The sequence below is a fragment of the Solea solea genome, chromosome 2, assembly GCF_958295425.1.
Source record: "Solea solea chromosome 2, fSolSol10.1, whole genome shotgun sequence".
Classification (NCBI taxonomy): Eukaryota; Metazoa; Chordata; class Actinopteri; order Pleuronectiformes; family Soleidae; genus Solea; species Solea solea.
In genome coordinates, this window is record NC_081135.1 from 28,115,251 (window position 1) to 28,134,016 (window position 18,766).

Consider the following 18,766-nt stretch of genomic DNA (forward strand, 5'->3'; position numbering starts at 1 on the left):
AAAGGGAAGGAAGGCTTGAAACACATAAAGAAGATATATAATTATTAGAGTTTCGACCCACTCACCAAATTACACAGTTCAAGGACAGGGGAATCTATTCTTGCCATTAACACTCAGTGGCTGATCAATATGATTTTGAAGCTGTGCTACTTTAAAAATGATCTTATTGCTCCACGGAATAAGCTTTTGCTGGTTTTGAGTTAGGGAAAAAAAGTCTGCAGAAACATGCAATTGCTGGTTTGCATGCAGTTGTGCAGGTTGGTCTTGTCATCAAGAGTCACTTGGTCAAACTCAATCAGAAGCTCCCTTCACGTGTGGCATCTCCTTTTTCTAATGTTTTTTTTTGTACACAATGTTTAGGAGGTAGTTTCCTGGACATATTGCCCTCTTTGTACAGACACCATGGTGCAAGTCTTGGACAGATAGTCAGTGAACCTCTGGTAGGGAGACATTTGGCACTACATATTCCCGCCTTGCCTCGCCTCGCCTCGGCTCAACATGGCACAGCTCAACTCTACGTGGTTTTCCATAACAATATAGATTCATTAGAACCAGTTCATTATAAAGATTTGTTCAGTATTCACAGACTCCACAGTCCTGGACTGAAATACAGCGGCAGAGGTTGTGCAGCAGCAACATATGCCAGACTCCTCTGTTAAATGATGAGTTTTGAAATTTCCTTGCTAAATGTTGGAGATTGACACAAGTTTTCGGGATTTTTAAGTCTTTTTAATTGATCTACAGTTTAGCATTATTCGGTTGAATTCTTGTGTCGGACATTGTGCTCATGCCTCTCCCAGTGACAGCACTCGTGAAGTGGAAAAGCCTCATTTGTGAAGACTGTCTCCTTCCACAGATCGGGGGTCAGGTAGCTGTAAATCTTGGAGATCAAAGGTGGCCTTGGCAAAGTGGGCGGCAGTGCAGCCCCTAGCAGAGGTGTAGCAGTAATCTGTACCGGCCATCATAAGCAGCTTCTTGGCCACAGGGGCAGACACAAGGGGGGCAGAGATGAGACGCACAAGGTGTGGGGCTTACTGATCTTGTTACCCCAATAACCTCTCCTAAAGGGGGCGACTGACAGCTTAAGGCTGTGGCCTTCACTCCTGGACCCACATGGCCATTGTAGTCACCAATAGCAACAAAAAGCCTTGAACCTGGTACACTGACCAGCCCTGGTCTGCGTCTGGACAAGCATGCTCTTTCAGACCGGAACCCAGGAAGAAATCGATGATCTCAGACTCCTTAATGGGCAGAGATTAGAGGTAAATCTCTTCGAGGGACTTGATTTTCATGTCCTTCACCAGGCGGGCCAGCTTGGTGACTAGCAGCCACTACCCTTATCTTCCAATATGCCTCCACAGGCGCCACGGCCCCTGCCATGGCCTCTGCTCCTGCGGTCACCAGCGCCAGAATTCCCACAAAAACCTCCTCTACCACCGGCATCATCCGCCGTTTAGTGATTCTAGAGCATTCTTCTGTTTTACATGAACAAATAGCAAACTTATTCTATTTTCTAATCTAATTTTGTATTTGGACATTTAAAAAAAAAGAAGAAAAAGCTAGTGGAGCTATTATATCAGGTCACAGTCAGTGTGTTTAAACATTTACAATATTAGGGTTAAGAAGGTTCTATGTGTGTGTGCATATATCCCTTAATACCTCTCACAACACACTTACACACACTTATATACACATCCAGGCACTCAGAGATACTCACAGAGCACTGTAGGAGAGGATGGGGATTTACTGTCTAAAAATGGCCAGAGAGGAGGAGGAAAGGAGGAGACGGAGGAGGGGAACAGGCAGGGTAAGTGAGAAGATACATGGTGTAGAGGGAAGGGGGATGTTTTTCCTCTGACATGGTGACATGGAAAAGGAGTAGGAAAAATAGCAGGACATGTCGCGAGGAAGAGAAGAACGAGGCAACACAATCAGAAAAGAAAAATAAAACAAGAAGAAAAATGGCACAATATCAACGGATGCGACCAAAGCCAGTGAAATAGAAAATAAGCTGTCACATTCTAAGTAAGATTTATGTATCTGTGGCACAACAACGATGAACCAGTAACTTGGATCAATTATTTAAGGCCAAGTAAAAGGAAATGTCAATTTTTCTCATTGTGAAAGGGGCTGTGCAAGGACACACAGACACACACAGACACACACAGACAGACAGACAGACAGACAGACAGGGTCTAGCCCGTTTGAAAGGCGGATTGGCACAACATTCTCCAGGGCACAATGTTTCACTCCACCCACTCATCACTGCTGAGAGATACCGAGGAGAGGAAAGAAGGGGAACAAAGTGAGGTGGGTGGCAGCATGGAGGGGAAAGTGGAGAAAGAGAGGGGGAGAGAAAAATGCTCACAGAGCAGAGACATTCAGAGAAAACAGGTGGGTAGACATGAGAGGGGAAGGGAAGGAGACAAGGCAAGAGAAGGAAAGGAAAACAGAGGAGAGAGGAAGAGGGGGAGGAGACTGACACAGCGGAGAGAGGAGAAAGAGGAGTGTATGTTTGCGTCACATCTGCAGTGGAGGAGAACTGCCTGACAGTCATCAGACACCTGCTGAATGACAATCTCCTTTGCCCTCTCTCTCGTGGCTGTCGTATCACTCCTTTTATTTCTCTTGTTTCCTGGATAGTAAACATTTTGTTTGCATTTCTCAGCCCATACTACGTCCTTGAAACTTGCGATGCACCGTCGCTTCACATCTGGCAATTCATCTCTCTTGGGGTGTGTGTGTGTGTGTGTGGGGGGGGGGGGGGGGTTGGGGGGATTTGAGCAACCTGAAGATGCCAAGTCAAATACCACGTCACCACGGTCAATAAACAATTATGGCCAAATCGATGCTCAGTGTGAAACGTGAATAGAGTCCAGTCGAGGTCCACGAGTCGTAAATTTACAGTCAACAGCTGGCGCAGTGTTAAAGCAGGGGAAAAAAGAAACGTGTAACAAGCCGAGGCCTTGTTAGTGATGATGACAAATGAGACTGCGCTTGTAAAGAGCCCGCAAGTTCAATCTAAATTACCACTGGTGGGTTAATTACCCCCCAAAAATGTTTTTTAACACAGGTGCCAGTAACAGCCTTAGTGTGGCAGGTTTGTTAAATATAAGTCTCAAAATCTGATAAGAAGATCAATTCAGAACACTCAAATTATATGTATAATAGATATTTGTTGATATTTAAAAGTTATGCACTACCATTTAACTTGAGCAAATGACGACGTTCATCTTACTTCATCTTTAATATTGTCATTCTTATATCTGAAAACACTCCGCCATGTCAAATCTGTGTGCCATTTCTCAGTGTAGCAGTGTTGTCGTCTTCAAGACTAAAACTGAAAGGTTACACCCCAAGAGAAACAACCTGAAACGTTTTACATCCACAAAGTGTCCATTTTAAAAGTTATTTTGCGAGACCAAAAAAACCCGACACGAGATCCTATCCTGGAATTAATTAAGAACTTGTGAAGAAAACCAAGGAATGCCAAGTGGTCAATGAAACAGAAAATCTCATGAGTACGCAAACACTTACTTATTGTAATAACTTATTCATTAGTTACACAAATAAACACTTTCTTTTTCACAAGTGCTTCCAGGTGTTGCTGATAATTGCTGCCATAAAGACAAAGCAGTAGACACTGGTAAGGACGCAGGTTCTTTACCTGAGAGCCATTTTGGCAGGAAGCCTTACACAGGCAAAATGTATTGATACAAAGTGAACGTGGTGGAGATTCCAAAGCAGTTGGGAGACAAGCAAAGGGAAGGGACTGAGCTGGATCACTGCCATAAAACATGCTAAAAGCAAGCACTGAAGACAGAGATCTTACCACTTCAGTACTTGTGGCACAGAGTGCATCTCCTTTGTGTTAAGCTGTTTGTTCAACCAACCAGAACGGAGAGAGAGAGAGAGAGATGTTGCTGTGATTTTACCGTGAGATTTAACTCATGATTTGAATGTAGCTCTGTTGGTTCCTTTGTATGATTTAGCCAAAAAAGTGCCATATCTGTATGCTACAATTTACCACGGCTCTGCAACTGCGCCCATATCATGGTCAATTTACTCAAACCCAAAGTGAGGGTACCAAAACATTGAGTAGGTGCTTAGTGATTTGGAGGAGTTGTTTCTACTCGCTTATGTCTGTGCAAAACAAGAGTAATGGTCCATCACGAATAGGATACGTTCAAATCTTTTGCTTCTCCTAAAACGCTTTAAATCTGTGGAGACTGAAACAGGTAGCTGTGTGTTCTTGTATGGGTATCTTTGTGAGGACGAAACAAAACTGCTAAACCTAAGGGAGTGAGGACACTTTGGCTGGTCCTCAAATTCTTGCCGTGTTTCCATCATGGTACACTTCGCTCTGGCACAAAATGTTACGGTTTGTACTGAGAACAAGTTCCTGTACTTGGTATGCGGGGCGAGCACCGTGCTTGATGGCCCTGTCAGCAAGATACGTAGCGTGATGTTGTACCGCTGTGCCACCAATGAACAATGACATGGAGCTGTTGTGGGTCTAGCTCCACCTGTACTGAACCATTACTCTCGTACCCAGAGGGAAGGGTACCGGGAAGTGGGAAGGAATGGAAACGCAAAAGAATACGTACGGTACCGTACTGAACCGTTAGAATTAGGTTTACGTTTGGGTTAGGCATTTAATTGTGATGGTTAACGTTAGGGTAATGTATTGTGTCTATGAGTGCTGCACAAACGTGTGTATGTGTGTGTTCACAGAATCCAACAAGCATCGGCAGCCTTTGTGAAACTCCAGCACTTGGTTTTTCAAAACTCAAATCTACACCTCCACACAAATGGGCCTGCAACACCAACGTCCTCTACAGCTGTGGGACCTGGGTAACCTACAGTCGTCACATCACGTCCCTGAGAGGTTTCCATATATGCAGTCATCAGTGCATCGTGGAAATTAACTTTGTGGTCGTCTACCTCCTTCTGAAATAATCAGGAAAAAAACAACTGCAGAGTCATTGTGCCAGTAATCACACCTGAAGGCATCTATGTCAGGATGGTACCCAAATGCTCAAGGAAGGACAGCCAGGAAAGAGCGAAGGAAGCTCAGAAGGGACTCATCCACAACTTGATGACAGATGTCGGACTTGTGACAGAACCTGTGGCTCCAGGATTGGACCGTCCAGTTCACTGACTTATGTGCTTTGATACTTTTGGAGTTTTGTCCAAAGCTTTTACTTTCTAAGAAGTTTTTCCTGTGTCTCAGTTTGCCGTTCGTTTTGTCGTTTATTCCATCTGTGTTGTATCTACTTTTAAGTCTGTGTGGGAACATGTGATGTCCTGTGTTTCTATTTGTTCTGTTCTCGGGTCCATTTCTCTGCCAACCAACTTGGCTGTGTAGGCATTATTTTGGCAACATATTCTTAACTTGAACAGCCTGCTGAATGCTCCTGTATCTGGGTCCAACTCACCATCAACAGTTTAGCCACCAGAGGATTCATTGTTAAAAGACAGAAGCGGACGTCATCATCAGAGTTGACTCTCCGATATACCGCTCATTTATGTAAAGTGTGGGAATGAGCGAAAGACTATTTAAGAGATTAAGAAGAGGAAGCGTGATTAGAGGGCAGGAGGAATTGATGAGATGGGAGGACACTGGCATCTGTGGTGTGGGGTGATGGAAAAAGGGAACACTGGTTGAAATAAGCAGGAGTGGAGCTGTTGCATTAAACAGCCATTTGGTTTAGTTAGACTGTGTTGCAGTGTCCTTGGGCCTCGGGTCAATAAAGCCATTACATGGTGACACAAATGCACACACACACACACACACACACACAGTAAAACCTGTCCAGAGACCTGGCAGTGTGTGTGTGTGTGTGTGTGTGTGTGTCTGCAGTGTATAAGAGATAAACGAGTGACACTGCATGAACACGCAGTCTGCCAGAGACACAATTTGTCATTACGTGAACACGAGCTCTACCTCTGACAGGCACTCACATCCTCAGGGCTTCACTTCCCCCATATGCTCACATCATGTCTTATATGCATTTAAAGAAACATTCTGCCATTTGTCATCTCGAGTGTCTGTGATAAGGACGTTAGATTGGCTCTCTCGACGCTTTTGTGCCTTTGTGGTGTCACTGACAGACACCCAGCAGTGTCCTGGACATTGCCTTGATGACATTCTCATTACACCCCATTCCCACTGGTCAAAAAAAACCCTGTTTAATTCCTGGTCTTAATGGGTTTTCTACTAGTGACAATGTGTTTAATCAGCATTCACTCCAGGGTCAAGTAACAGCTTTGGTTCCAAGGTCATCAATGGGAACATAAGGCTAGAGTAAACCTGCTAATTTGCTGTTCATCTGCTCACTTTAGCCAGCCATGCACCATATTTCTGGAGCTGCACAATCATTTGGTGGATTAACATAGTCGTTAGCCTTAACCTGTGTAGTGATCTTTACTTTTAAAAACTTGGGACAGCACTCAATATCACTTATTTCATCAATCTGATCATCTAAACCGGATTTAAAGTAAAGGTTTATCAGTCTGGTATATCTTTATGAAGGGAAATTGTGAAGTATTTGGGAGCAATGGCAGGTTGAGCTTGCTGGTACGACAATACCGGGTCATCACAGACATCTAACCGTCACAAACCAAGATTAGATCCCATGATTACACACATCATGCAAATGCTTGTGTCCTAGAGGACAAAACTGTAGAAAAGTTATCTACCTTGATGACATGTGTCATCATGAGTCTGTTGCCAGCAGCTTTTCATGATTTCTCTACATTTCCTTTCTATGAAAATGTCAAAAAATCCAATTGTGTTGTTTTTTGATTCATTCTGGAGTACTTTTCACTTCTCTTTCTCTGCCTGGCAATAGAATACACCTGAATCATACATAAAATGAAATATTTCAGCTGGTGAATTACTGACATACATTTAAAAATAGTGTTATAAATTGTACAGCTCTTTGACTACAAGTCACCAGAGTCATCCAAGGATACATTTGCTTTCCACTGTCTGCCCAAACTGACATATTTAAAAATAGAGGTGAACTTTGAACCCACAGGCCTGCACTCTGAAATCCACCTCTGGAAAACTGCTCGGTTCATAATGTTTGTTTTTCCACTTTATTGTTGTCTATTTGTATTGTTTAATGCTCCCATTGCTTATTTAACATTGTTGTTAAGTGTCTTTAAGCATAAATGTATTATCAATGTACAGGAAATTGTGTATTCTGTTGTTCATCCATCCAAACAGTGTTGAGAAGAGAATATTTACTCAAATAGAGTGCTTTAGCAAGAGAAAAAGAGCGATAATAATGATGTTCACATGGGGCAGCAAGTTACAACATGCTGAAACACAGAGCCAAGGTCAAACACTCCAAAACATCTCTGTTGAGCTATTATCTTAGAAAAATAAAAAGGGAAATTGAAGTAAATCAGCACCAAATTACACAAATTCAATGATCTCAACAGTGTAAAATATGCGAGATTATGTAAAGATTCACATGTTATTCTCTGGGAAGCTGACAAAGCACTCATTCAGTCTGGTGAAATATAATTTTGGGTGTTGAAGGTAAAACATGAATGTTATTCCAGTAAAAGTGGGACCCAGACGACCCTCTTCTTCGCTCACTGCAAAGCTCTCCAGAAAGACTGACAAAGGTAATCCTTCCTGCCACACTCGATAGAAACAGCACAGCACATCTCGACACCAGACTTTTTAGACTACTTCAGAATAAATACACCATTAACATTAAAATTCAAATAAATACACAGTTTGGATTACATTCACATCTTTATTCCATCGTGTTCATATGTCGCCTATATTTTGTATATCTTTCATTCTGCCTTATTTTCCATTCATCTACTTTTACTTGTTGTTGTGCCTGATACAATGACATCCATCCATCCATCTGAAACTGAATGAAATGACAAATGAAAAAAAGAACCCAAACAAACAGCACTGGAGCCAAGGCTACAGACTCTGTGTCCACTTCACTTTTAAAGTGAGTTACTGGAACGGTGCTTTTGAGACTAAGAGGCCATAAACGTAAGTGGGCAGAAAGGCTTTTGAAGAGAAAATCGCTAATCGATGGTAAAAACCTATGTGAGTAGACGCTAAAAAAAAGCAGGGATGTGGTCATGCTTTAAAGTATGACAGCTGCATTCTGTCAATCTGAAGTCGTTCAACAAGTTGTGGCTGAGACCATCTTAAAATGCTAAATTGGTGAACTCACAAGTATACAGAGGGTTGTCACTGCAAAACAAACTATTTTAAAATCTCCCTGTGGGGCTGTGGGTAATGATGGGGGGGGAGAACTCATGTTATTTTCTGAGTTGTGTTCTAATGAAATGATTCACTACATAAATAGAGAGTGAGCAGATTAAACCATGATGAAACTATTTATGAAGCCGAGGCCTTGTACTGTTTCTCAAGGAGTGTCACGTACACTGGCAACAAACAGACTGCTAGATTCATTCCACCGGCGTTCAGTTTACTTAGAGTCAAATCCACGCAGGATAACCGTCACTCAGGCGAACAAGTTTGAGTTTAAGCGCCGAGCAGAAGTCCAAACAGTTAACAAGGTCAGGAGACACAGAAGAAAGAAAGACATGCTCGCGAGCTTGGCTGAGAACACGTGACAACCTTGACAGGGATCAAGCGAAAGTGAAAGTGAACCAGTGCAGTGTCTTTATAGAGAAGGACTAATGAGCAGACGGGCTGCAGCTGAGAGGAGGCGCAGGGAGAAGCCAGGTGCAGGGAGTGAGCAGATTGCACTGCATTGCATGGCAGGATCTAAAAATGACAGGAGCGATAGAGAAAAGACAAGGGAACCAATCGAGACAAAACAAAGCGTGACCTAAAAATATCACTCATTGGAGAGTTTACCTGACACACTTAAAAAGACAGCTTTTTTTTATGACGGCTTCCTCTCTTTTCTTTTACTTGTCTGCATAGGCACAATTTCATATCTAAAACCATTTGCTTGAGCTCAGAGAAAGTCTAAATGAGCTGCTCCTGCAACAAAAGTGAAAAATGGATGAAAAGCAAAGAAGAAAAAGCAAAATAAATAAATAAATAAATAAATAAAACCCTGATCGTTTCAGTGTTGAAACTGTGTTATTGAGAGATTTCACCTTGACCTTGACAGCCTGTGGAGTCGTCACAACACTTTTCTTTATGGAACTGTAGTTTTGCAGCAGGTTTTGTGTCCTCAGAATGTACTTGGAGAATGAGTGGGTGTACATAAATCTATCAAGACTCCTCACCTCTTAGACCCATTTGTCTTTCTCTCTAGAGTCTGTCTGTCAGTCACTGATGTACTGCAGCATGTGTGTGAGATCCTGTATGTGTATCTTTGAGAGGATAAAAAAAAAACCCACACACGTATAAACCATAGGGAGTGAGGGTATTTTGGTCTTTTGGGCAGTTAAGACCTGGTTTTAGGGTTATGGTTAGGGTGAGCCATTTAGTTGTGACGGTTAAGGATAAGGGGCTAGGGAATGCATTATGTCTGTGAGGGTCCTCACTTTGAATGCAGCACCAGCATGTGTGTGTAAGCATTTGTGCACATGTATGCATGTCCTTGTGAGGACATTTTGTGTGGTCCTCTAAACTTTAAAGGGCTTTTTTGAGGGTTATGACTTGGTTTAGGGTTATGGTTAAGGGTCTTTGAGGGTCCACATGAACAATGCAGTGCCAGCATGTGTGTATGCGTGTACGTACATGTATTTATGTCTTTGTGAGGACATTTTGACCTTGTGAGGACATTTTTGTCTGGTCCTCTCAACTTTAAAGGGCTTTTTTGAGGGTTAAGACTTGGTTTAGGGTTAGGGTTAAGGATTAAGGTTATAGGCACTTAGTTGTGATGGTTACGGTTAGGTAAGGGGCTAGGAAAAGTATTATGTCTTTGAGGGTCCACATGAAGAATGCAGCGCCAGCATGTGTGTGTGTGTGTGTGTGTGTATATGTATTTATGTCTTTGTGAGGACATTTTGACCTTGTGAGGATATTTTTGTCTGGTCCTCTCAAATTTAAAGGGATTGTTTGTGGGTTAAGACTTGGTTCTAGGGTTAGGTTAAGGGCTAGGTGCAGGCACTTGGTCTCTGTGTCCTCACCATGATATAAATACAAGTTTGTGTAGTGTGTGTGTGTGTGTGTGTGTGACAGACAGACAGATAGAGATAGAGAGAGAGAGAGAGAGAGAGAGGGAGGGAGAGAGTCATTGAAGAAGCAGCACAGCTGGGTATTATGTCTTTATGAATTTGATTTAATCTTGCATGCCTGTCAGTAGTATTGTGCTTTCTGCAATTATCTGTGATCTATGTGCATAAATTTAGTGTGTGTGTGTGTGTGCGTGTGTGTGTGTGTGTGTGTCAGCCCCCCCATGGTGCAGTAATGAAACATATTGCCTAGACAGAGCTTTGGGAAGGTCAAAGACACTGGTGAGGAGAGGAAGGTGTGACTCGTGCGATTGTGAGCGTCTAACGATTGAATTATAACAACCTGCACTAAATTAGCAGGTGCATTTCATCCTACACTGACCCGAGGAGGAGAAACGAGACAAAGATGGAGAGAGGGCGTTAGAGACAGACGTCTGCTAGTCATCCGAACCTTGATGGTGTTTCTGTGCATCGTGAACGATACCAGGTAGAGATATTGCAAAAGGATTATTAAGTGATGCGAATATGATGGCAAACAACATGACACAGCAGTCAGATGGATATAGATGAGGAAATGTGTCGTGTGTTGGCCGTTTTCCAGCCCCCGGAGTTCAGACCTTCTGGTCAAAACTCATTCTTGCACTGGGCCAACAGCCTTCACATAAAGAAAACTGGATCAGACTGCATCAGAAAATCTATCATTTCTGGTAAATGCTGCGTTCTTTTTGTAGAAAATGAGTACATTTGAAGGGAAAGCTGTGAGAAAATGAGCCTTGAACTTGATTTATTTTTTTGCCAGTAAACATTTTCCCTGAAATCGCACAATTTGCAAATCATATTCCAAGTTTGACAAAAATAAATGATAAGTAGGGCCAATAGGAGCCTGGTTGCAGGTAATGCCGCGAAACTTCAACATCAACAATCGTCAAATCGTGATTCTGGAGACTTCAAAACGGAAGTTCGGGTTCTTCCTTCCTTTAGTCTCAAAGTGTCACTTACAGCACAAAAGATTTGGGAAAGTCCTTGGTCTCATGTACGATGATCTGTGCATTTTATGCATAAACCTAATTATATACTATATATCAACAACAATCCACAGAAAATACACAGAGTCTAAATGAGTAAACATTTAAAATTAAAAAGGAAAGGCAATTTAAAACACAAAATAAGCTTTAAAGTCTAAACAGAGAGCTGATAACTGTTCACGCTCTTCTTCTCTTATGACGTTTGTTTTCGTTTTTTAAATGCAATGCAAATCCTGATCTCCATTAAACACACCAGCCTCCTCCGTACAGCTGTGATCGTAATCAGACTGCAATCACGCTTCTTCAGGAATGTATTTGGCAGTGTTATGCAGGTGTTTACAAAGGAATCTTTAGTCGTCGGGGGAACCTCCTGCAGCATTTTTGGACCATCGCAAACCTGCCTCAGTCCAGGTATTGGCTTTTTATCTCCTCGCTCACTGAATGATTTATGAAGTAATTCTATGAGTCATACACCACCATCTTTATGTCACTGACTCTTCCCTTTAATTTCTTATCAAGGTCAAGCAGCAGCAGCAGCAGTCTGGAGCCCTAAAGCACCGTAGTGCTGAACCTTCAGCTGCTCCTCTGTGGTGATGACCCCGAGCAAAAGGCCTCATGACACTACGTGTCAAACAGGGATTTGATTTTTCGGGATCAATCTGGTGTTCTGACCTACAAATTGTGACCCACGGAACACTTTATTAAAAAAAAAGGGGGGGAAATCTGCTGTTCTGCTTCCAAAGCCACGCAAAGTCGCTCCAATGGGTTTGTATGCACTGTTTCAATTCCTCAATCTCAAACAAATTTCCACTTGCTGTACATCCAAGTTACATTTCCATCCACATATCCAAGCCTCTCTTGGATATGAAATAGAAATTTCCTAATATATTTCTACCTATCCCTCTACAGTATCTATCATAGCTGTCAAAGGTATCAAGGGTCCACAGTACCCTTTATCTAATAACATCAAAGGTCCACAATACCACAGCCCTTTCCTTTTCCTGGCTCCTACAATTGCAATAAACACGACAGGTGTGGCACTTTATTTTCCTCTTTATAATGGTTGCCGCATTTGTTAAATCTACAGAGATGTTTTCAGTTAAGTGCTAGAAAGTCTAATGTCTTCCTTATTGTAGAACAAAGGTTGGAGGAAAAACAAACATTGAATTGAATTAATACATTAAGAGCAAGTAACATGGTTCACATAGTGAAATCAATTCAGTCAGATTGTTTCTTTAATTGAGTTTCTGCTGCTTGAAGGATGCACAATATAGTGTGTTCTCTGGTACCGTCTACTTTAAGGAGCAATCTGGTAGGTGATCTTGTCGTCATCAGGTGGTTTGTCTGTCTGTGTTTTTGTCCTTTTCCATTTACATGACTGATCGAGGAGGGGATTTAAATCAAGTAAGAGCTCAACTGACCTCTGTGCAGGTAAATTAACAGTGGCAGCTCTAGATCAATTTTATTGTATTCGTAGGGTGTGTGTGTGGGGGGGGGGGGGGGGGGGGGGGGGTCAGAAGAACACAATTGATCAAGAAAAAAAGGGAGAAAACTTTTTTAGTTCAGCATATAAAATAGCTGACCCATCTGTGAGTGTATCACTGTATGGGATCTTAATAGCTATAAGGTTCCATTAAAATATGTCACAAATTTGAACTGAGTTTGTAAAAGATTTGGTCAAAGAAAATGCATTTTCTGCATGTAAAGCAAATGTTATTTGCCATATGCAGCTGGTGGCACAAAAGTCTGTCTCACCACAGATGGCACAACTTGATGGCATAAAAAAAAGTGTCAATAACTGTTGATACATGGTCACATTTCGGTGCTGCTGATATTAGTGCAAGAAGCAAATACGCCCCCCCCCTCCCCGTAGCAACAGTTTCTGCTGTTCCTCAGTCATTTGATTTCCAAACATCCTTTTATTTGCTAAAACTAAACTGTTTTCATTGCACTGCTTGATTTGCCTCATTTAACTCACAACTCATTACTGATACACCAACGTTTCCACCTTCTTTCCAACTCAAGATTATTATTTTTTTTCGAATTTTCTGTTTCGAGTTGAAAATGTACATAAAAACAGGCTGATGGAAACCCTGTGTCTTAACCCTTAGTGCTCATCCCATCTTCATGCTTTACAACTTACGTGTTGTTGAGTCAATTATTAATTTTTTATCACACTTTTTTTGGTAGTTCATATTATAAAGTAGCAGAAATTGTGCAGAAGTCACAAAATAGACCGTGTTTATATAGTTGGTGAAAAAAGGATATAAGACACTCTATATTGCACATTTTTAAAGCCTCTGTATATATGGTACATTTTAACATAGTCATGAAAAAAAGCAGCTTAAATCCTTTGTGTTCTAAGAGTTAACTCCTGCATGTGTATCCATGTGTTAAGGCTTCTAACTCTGCACAACATCATTGCAAGAAATTGCTGAGGCTCAGAATTAGCCTTTGTAGAGCTGTGCCTGTTTATCATTGCCTAAAAGCCTGATCTGATTAAGTCACTAAGGTCTTCTCAGTGTCCTGTTTAACACCAATCACCTTCAAAGTTTCCTTGCTCCTCAACTAGAATTCCGTCTGTGTGATTTCCCCTAATGTGATAAATGATTTGCAACTCATTGCGGGGCATTAGTAGTCTCCTTACATCTGCTGAGTCAGTGACACACTGACACACACACACACACACACACGCGCAGACACACTGCAGCTGTCAGTGCGCTGCCTGCTGTCTCTCAGGCTCTGTTAGGGCACTCGGCACAAAAGGTGTGGTGAGTGGTAACCTTTGCCTCTTTACTAAAGATGTTGGGACCTGATTTTTTCATAGTAGATAAAAAGTAGGCGGTAAAAACATGTCAAGATTTCTGATAACAAAGTGGGGGAAAAAAGAGTCGATGCAAATAGACTGTGTTTTTAAACCTACATCATCATCATGAATTACTGCTCTGTGTCAGGGAAAAAGATGGAATGTGGACAGGTGGGTTGTTTATGTGAATAAAACCTTGGACAAGAGGCGGCTGTTGATCTAATCTTAACCACATAAATAACAGTTTTGTAAACTTGGTGGTTTGGTTTGGACGACTTGTTGGAAACGTCCACGTCAGCTGAACCTCGGTAAAAAAAAAACAACAAAAAAAAAAAAACAAGGTGACAGGTGGATTTGTGCAAATGAAAGAACACTTTAATTTGTGTGGTGTGGCGTTAACACTGAAATTTAAAGCCAGTTATCGTTATTGCAGGCTGTAAGCTTTCAGTCAAATCAATGGTGAAACGAATAAACAAAAGACGGAGAGAGCGAGAGAGTGTGTGTGTGTGTGTGTGTGTGTGTGTGTGTGTGTGTGTGTGTGTGTACATCTCTCTAGTAGGCCGTGTGGACCAGTTATCAAGCAAACCAATGTTTGTGAGGACATTTTGACCTTGTGAGGACATTGTGGCTGGTCCACACAACCTTAACAGGCTTTTTGAGGATTAAGACCTGGTTTTAAGGTTAGAATTAGGTTAGGGTTAAAATTGGGTTTAGCTTCGGGTTAGGGATATACATTTAGTTGTGAGGGTTAAGGTTAAGGAAGCATTATGTCTATGAGTGTCCACACAAAGACTGCAAAACCAGATTATGTGTGTGTGCGTGTACTTGAGGACATTTTGTCTGGGCCCCACAACTTTAAAGGGCTTTTAGGGTTAGGGTTAGAATTAAGGGTTAGGGTAATTGTTAGGGTTATGAACTTAGTTGTGATGGTTAAGGTTAGGGTAGTTGTAGTTATGGTTAAGGTTAGAGTAAGTCTGTGTGTGTGTGTGTGTGTGTGTGTGTGTGTGTATATGTGTGTGAGAGAGGGCGAACCTCACATTGTGACATGGCAGCTAAAAGATCTCAGAGGAGCACAGATTTACATAGCTGTCAGCCAGAGGAGCTGAAGCCATACAGCGTGAAACTGAGCATCATAGGTTGTTCTCCACAGATCCTCACTGGCATCGCCTGCTCCTCTCTCTATTTCCCTGTAAGTGATCTGCCTTTATTATACACCATCGTAAAAACAACGGCATTTATTTCTTTGCAAGCTCTGAGATGAGTCAAACTGTAATGACTACAGTCTATACATTGTCTCCAGTTAGGGGGAGACTGAGTATTAGACCTGTTGTGATTGATATTATTTTGCATTGTGCCCCCTCCTTCCTTGTCTCTTGTTATTATTCTATCCCAGTCCGGCAGGCTTTTACTCTGTGCAGTGAAGTGCCAATTATCATAGTAATAACTGAAGCAGATATCAGATGGGTTTCCCTGGAATAAGCTTTTCATATTTCAGACACACATCGCTCTGTGTGCTTACAGTATGTGTGAGTTGATGTCAGCATGTGTGTTGTTTTTTGTGTGTCGGTCGCGGGGGGAAAAAAAAGAGACGAAAGCTGAATTCACAGTAAACTACTCGGGGCTCTGTTCCTTTGAGCAGTGTGGAAATGAACTGAGGGATTAAATAGAGAGCTGGTGTCATGAAAGCCTGAGATGTGATGACAGTCCTGTTTCCAAGGTCATTGTTCCATTTGCTCACCATTTCATTTCCTCTGCCTCTTTGCGGGATAGTTCACGTGCCGCTCACACTGAACCTCATGGTGTCATGTGATGTGTTTGAGATTGTCAGGGATGGAAATGCAGTCCACCTCCGTTCTGATCACTGGTATTGTTAACCGTGGTTTAGAAGGGCTGATGTGTACATATCCTGTTTTTAAGTAAAGGGATTTATAGAACATGAACCTTTTTGTCTTCATTTCAATTCAAATTTTTATTCTAGAATAAAACTTTAGCTATTTAATAATTTGTAATATCTTCAGGTGTGGCTGTTACATGTCACAATGTTTCCAGGTGCGAGGTTTGTGGAAAAACGGCTAAAGCAGGGGGGGTCATACTCAAATGACCTGGGGTTCAATGAACGTCTAGTCTGGTCAAGAGGGGGCAGGTCTCAAGAAAAAAGGTGGGGGGGGGGAAAAATAATTTTAATATCCAAAGTATTTCAATCAGATTTTGTGGTAAACATTAACTAGGGATGGGACTCAATACAATACAATACAATACAAAAATCATATATATATATATATATATATATCGGTACTTCGGTGTTAAAATATTTCCAGTCCAGTGAATAAATACAGGTGTAAATTTCAGATAAAATTCAGATAGAGTCTGACTCACCGGAGGTTGTAAAGGATGTTGTAACTAACAAAGATAACAATATATGGAGCTCTAAAAGTCTCAAATAGTGATGTTTTATCTTTGCACAAGATAAAAAATATTATTCGCTGGAGACTTTAGGGTTTGGTTTAGAGATGTCACGTTCAAAATAGCTATATAGGCTGCAAATAACCGCACTAACGGCAAATAATAATCATTTGATGTACGTATGGACCCTTTCTAGAACTTCAGAGTGACGTTCAAAGACAAGTCAAACACTCAAACACAAGAGAAAAAAGAAACAATTAGGAAACAAATGAACGGAAAGAAATAGTCAAATAAGACTAAGTCAAGTGAAGCAAATCATATTACTCCAATCAATTGTTCTCTTTTAACTTATTTAAAGGAGCTTTATGTTAGATATGCACCTACAGTCCATATCAAAAATAGTCAGATAGTTTGAGGAACTGCTACAACTGCATGAACTAAAAGGTGCTTCACTTAAACAGAATCAATTCAATTGTTAATATACTGTACTGTTGTCACTGAAGCCAGTATTCATGGTCCTTTTATGAATTAACACCATACATTTCTAATAGTTTTCGTTTATGTTCCTCACAATCATTCATACATCGTTTACTCCTTTTGTTGCAATAAAAATAAGAATAAAAGTTAACATTTTGGCTCAAATAACTTAATAAAAGCTGTTGCTGATCTGTGTTGATGCAAAGACCAAACCCAAGCTGAGGTTTATCTGGATATAATAAAGCGTTTATGGCAAAGTAAAGATGTCACTCACTCATGCAGCCAGTAATATTCCATTTAAATCACGTAAGAACAAAGTGATCAGGTTGTTCTGTTGCACCAAATAGAGCATTTTCATTTTCTTTTACTTTTAGCGCAATGAGCCACTTCACCTTCATAATTAATGTGTGATTGTCGGCTTTAATTTAAGCAGAACCTTTTGTTTTCATACTATTAACATCTAACAGTTTGAAAAATATGCTTTGAAAAAACATCAGATACATCATAATAAGATATCTAAAAATATCTAAACGGAAGCTCAGAGGGGACATGTTAGACACACTTAATACAGACTTTCGACACAATCTTTATCGTTTTTATTGTACGACTTGTTTTTATTTGTGTCGTATTTATTTTTTCTGGAGTATTTTATTGTTCGTTGTTAGGTCTTTAGGTCTCATGTTCCCATCTTTTATTTATCGCTGATGTTTGCTTTATAAATAAAGTTGGATTGGATTAGAGAAGACATTAGCACAGGAAACAAACATTGAAACTATAATGGAACTAAAATGAAGCCAAACAGAACCAAGAAATTAGCTGTCAACTAGTGGTAATTGGACCCGACTGAGGACAAATGTCTTAATCAATATTCCTTTATGTAAAACACAGACCTAGACTTGTTAGACACAAGTGAAACACAGGTGAAAGACATCAGAGCAGAGCAGGTCATCGGGGAGAAGAGAAACACACAAGCGCAGCTCACTACACAGGTTCAAGGAATCATGACAGATGACAAACATGCACATGAATGAACTGAAATGAGATGTGAGAGCTCATGCTCAACTACTGTACAGACTGCTCGAACATAGTCAGATTCTCATATATTATGAGTGATAAAAATCAAAAAACATTGAAATATCACAACATTTCATGGTGAGATACTGATTCTTTGAAGTGCTGCATTGATATACAGAGAGTGGAAAGAAAAACTGCAATATATCACCTTGTATGGCATTTGTCATCAGATTATTGCAAACACAAGTACAAGTACTACAAATGTGCTAAAACAAAGAATAAGACAAAGAATTGACCTGTGTTGCTGAAGTCTTCTGACAGGACCCAGCCCAGGTGGTAATAATCAAGTTAACGATGGCTCAAGGTCAGGCTCCACCTTAATGTAATCAGAAACACCTGTGGTTTCCCTGCTTCAGTAGTTGTGGTAAATTACTGGTTTGAGTCAAAATTGAATCAAAAATGATGACTACAGCTTTTACAGTCTACACTGTAAAAAGAAAACGGTTGACTTAACAAGAGGATAGACGTCGTTTACCCTTTGAAAAATTTGAAAAAGAACGTATTTGGGTTTAAATACCTCATGTTTTTTTGTTTGATTTTTTTTGTTTGATGTTTCTACACCATTTCTGTTTCAGACCGCTTACATTTGTTATTCTATAATAAGCCAAAATATACCTCATGACATGTTCATACTGTCATCCACCTCTTTAAAGTTTTTGGGTTTTAAATGCTGTCACTGCCTCTTCCTGCACAGCCAGTTCCTCTGCAGAGATCACTAAATCTTTACAGGATCATTTGTGTCACACTGCATACATCCCGCCATATTCATTCCTTTGTATGGCTGTGACTGGTTGTGTTGTGCGTCTCCGCAGGATGTCAAATGTCTTCCGACAACTGG

The 18,766-nt window shown here is 40.9% G+C and overlaps 1 pseudogene; it reads right to left on the reverse strand.

Annotated features, from left to right (window-relative positions):
* Positions 1-356: 356 nt before the first annotated feature.
* LOC131455508 (small ribosomal subunit protein uS5-like) lies at positions 357-1,453 on the reverse strand (annotated as a pseudogene).
* Positions 1,454-18,766: the final 17,313 nt, after the last annotated feature.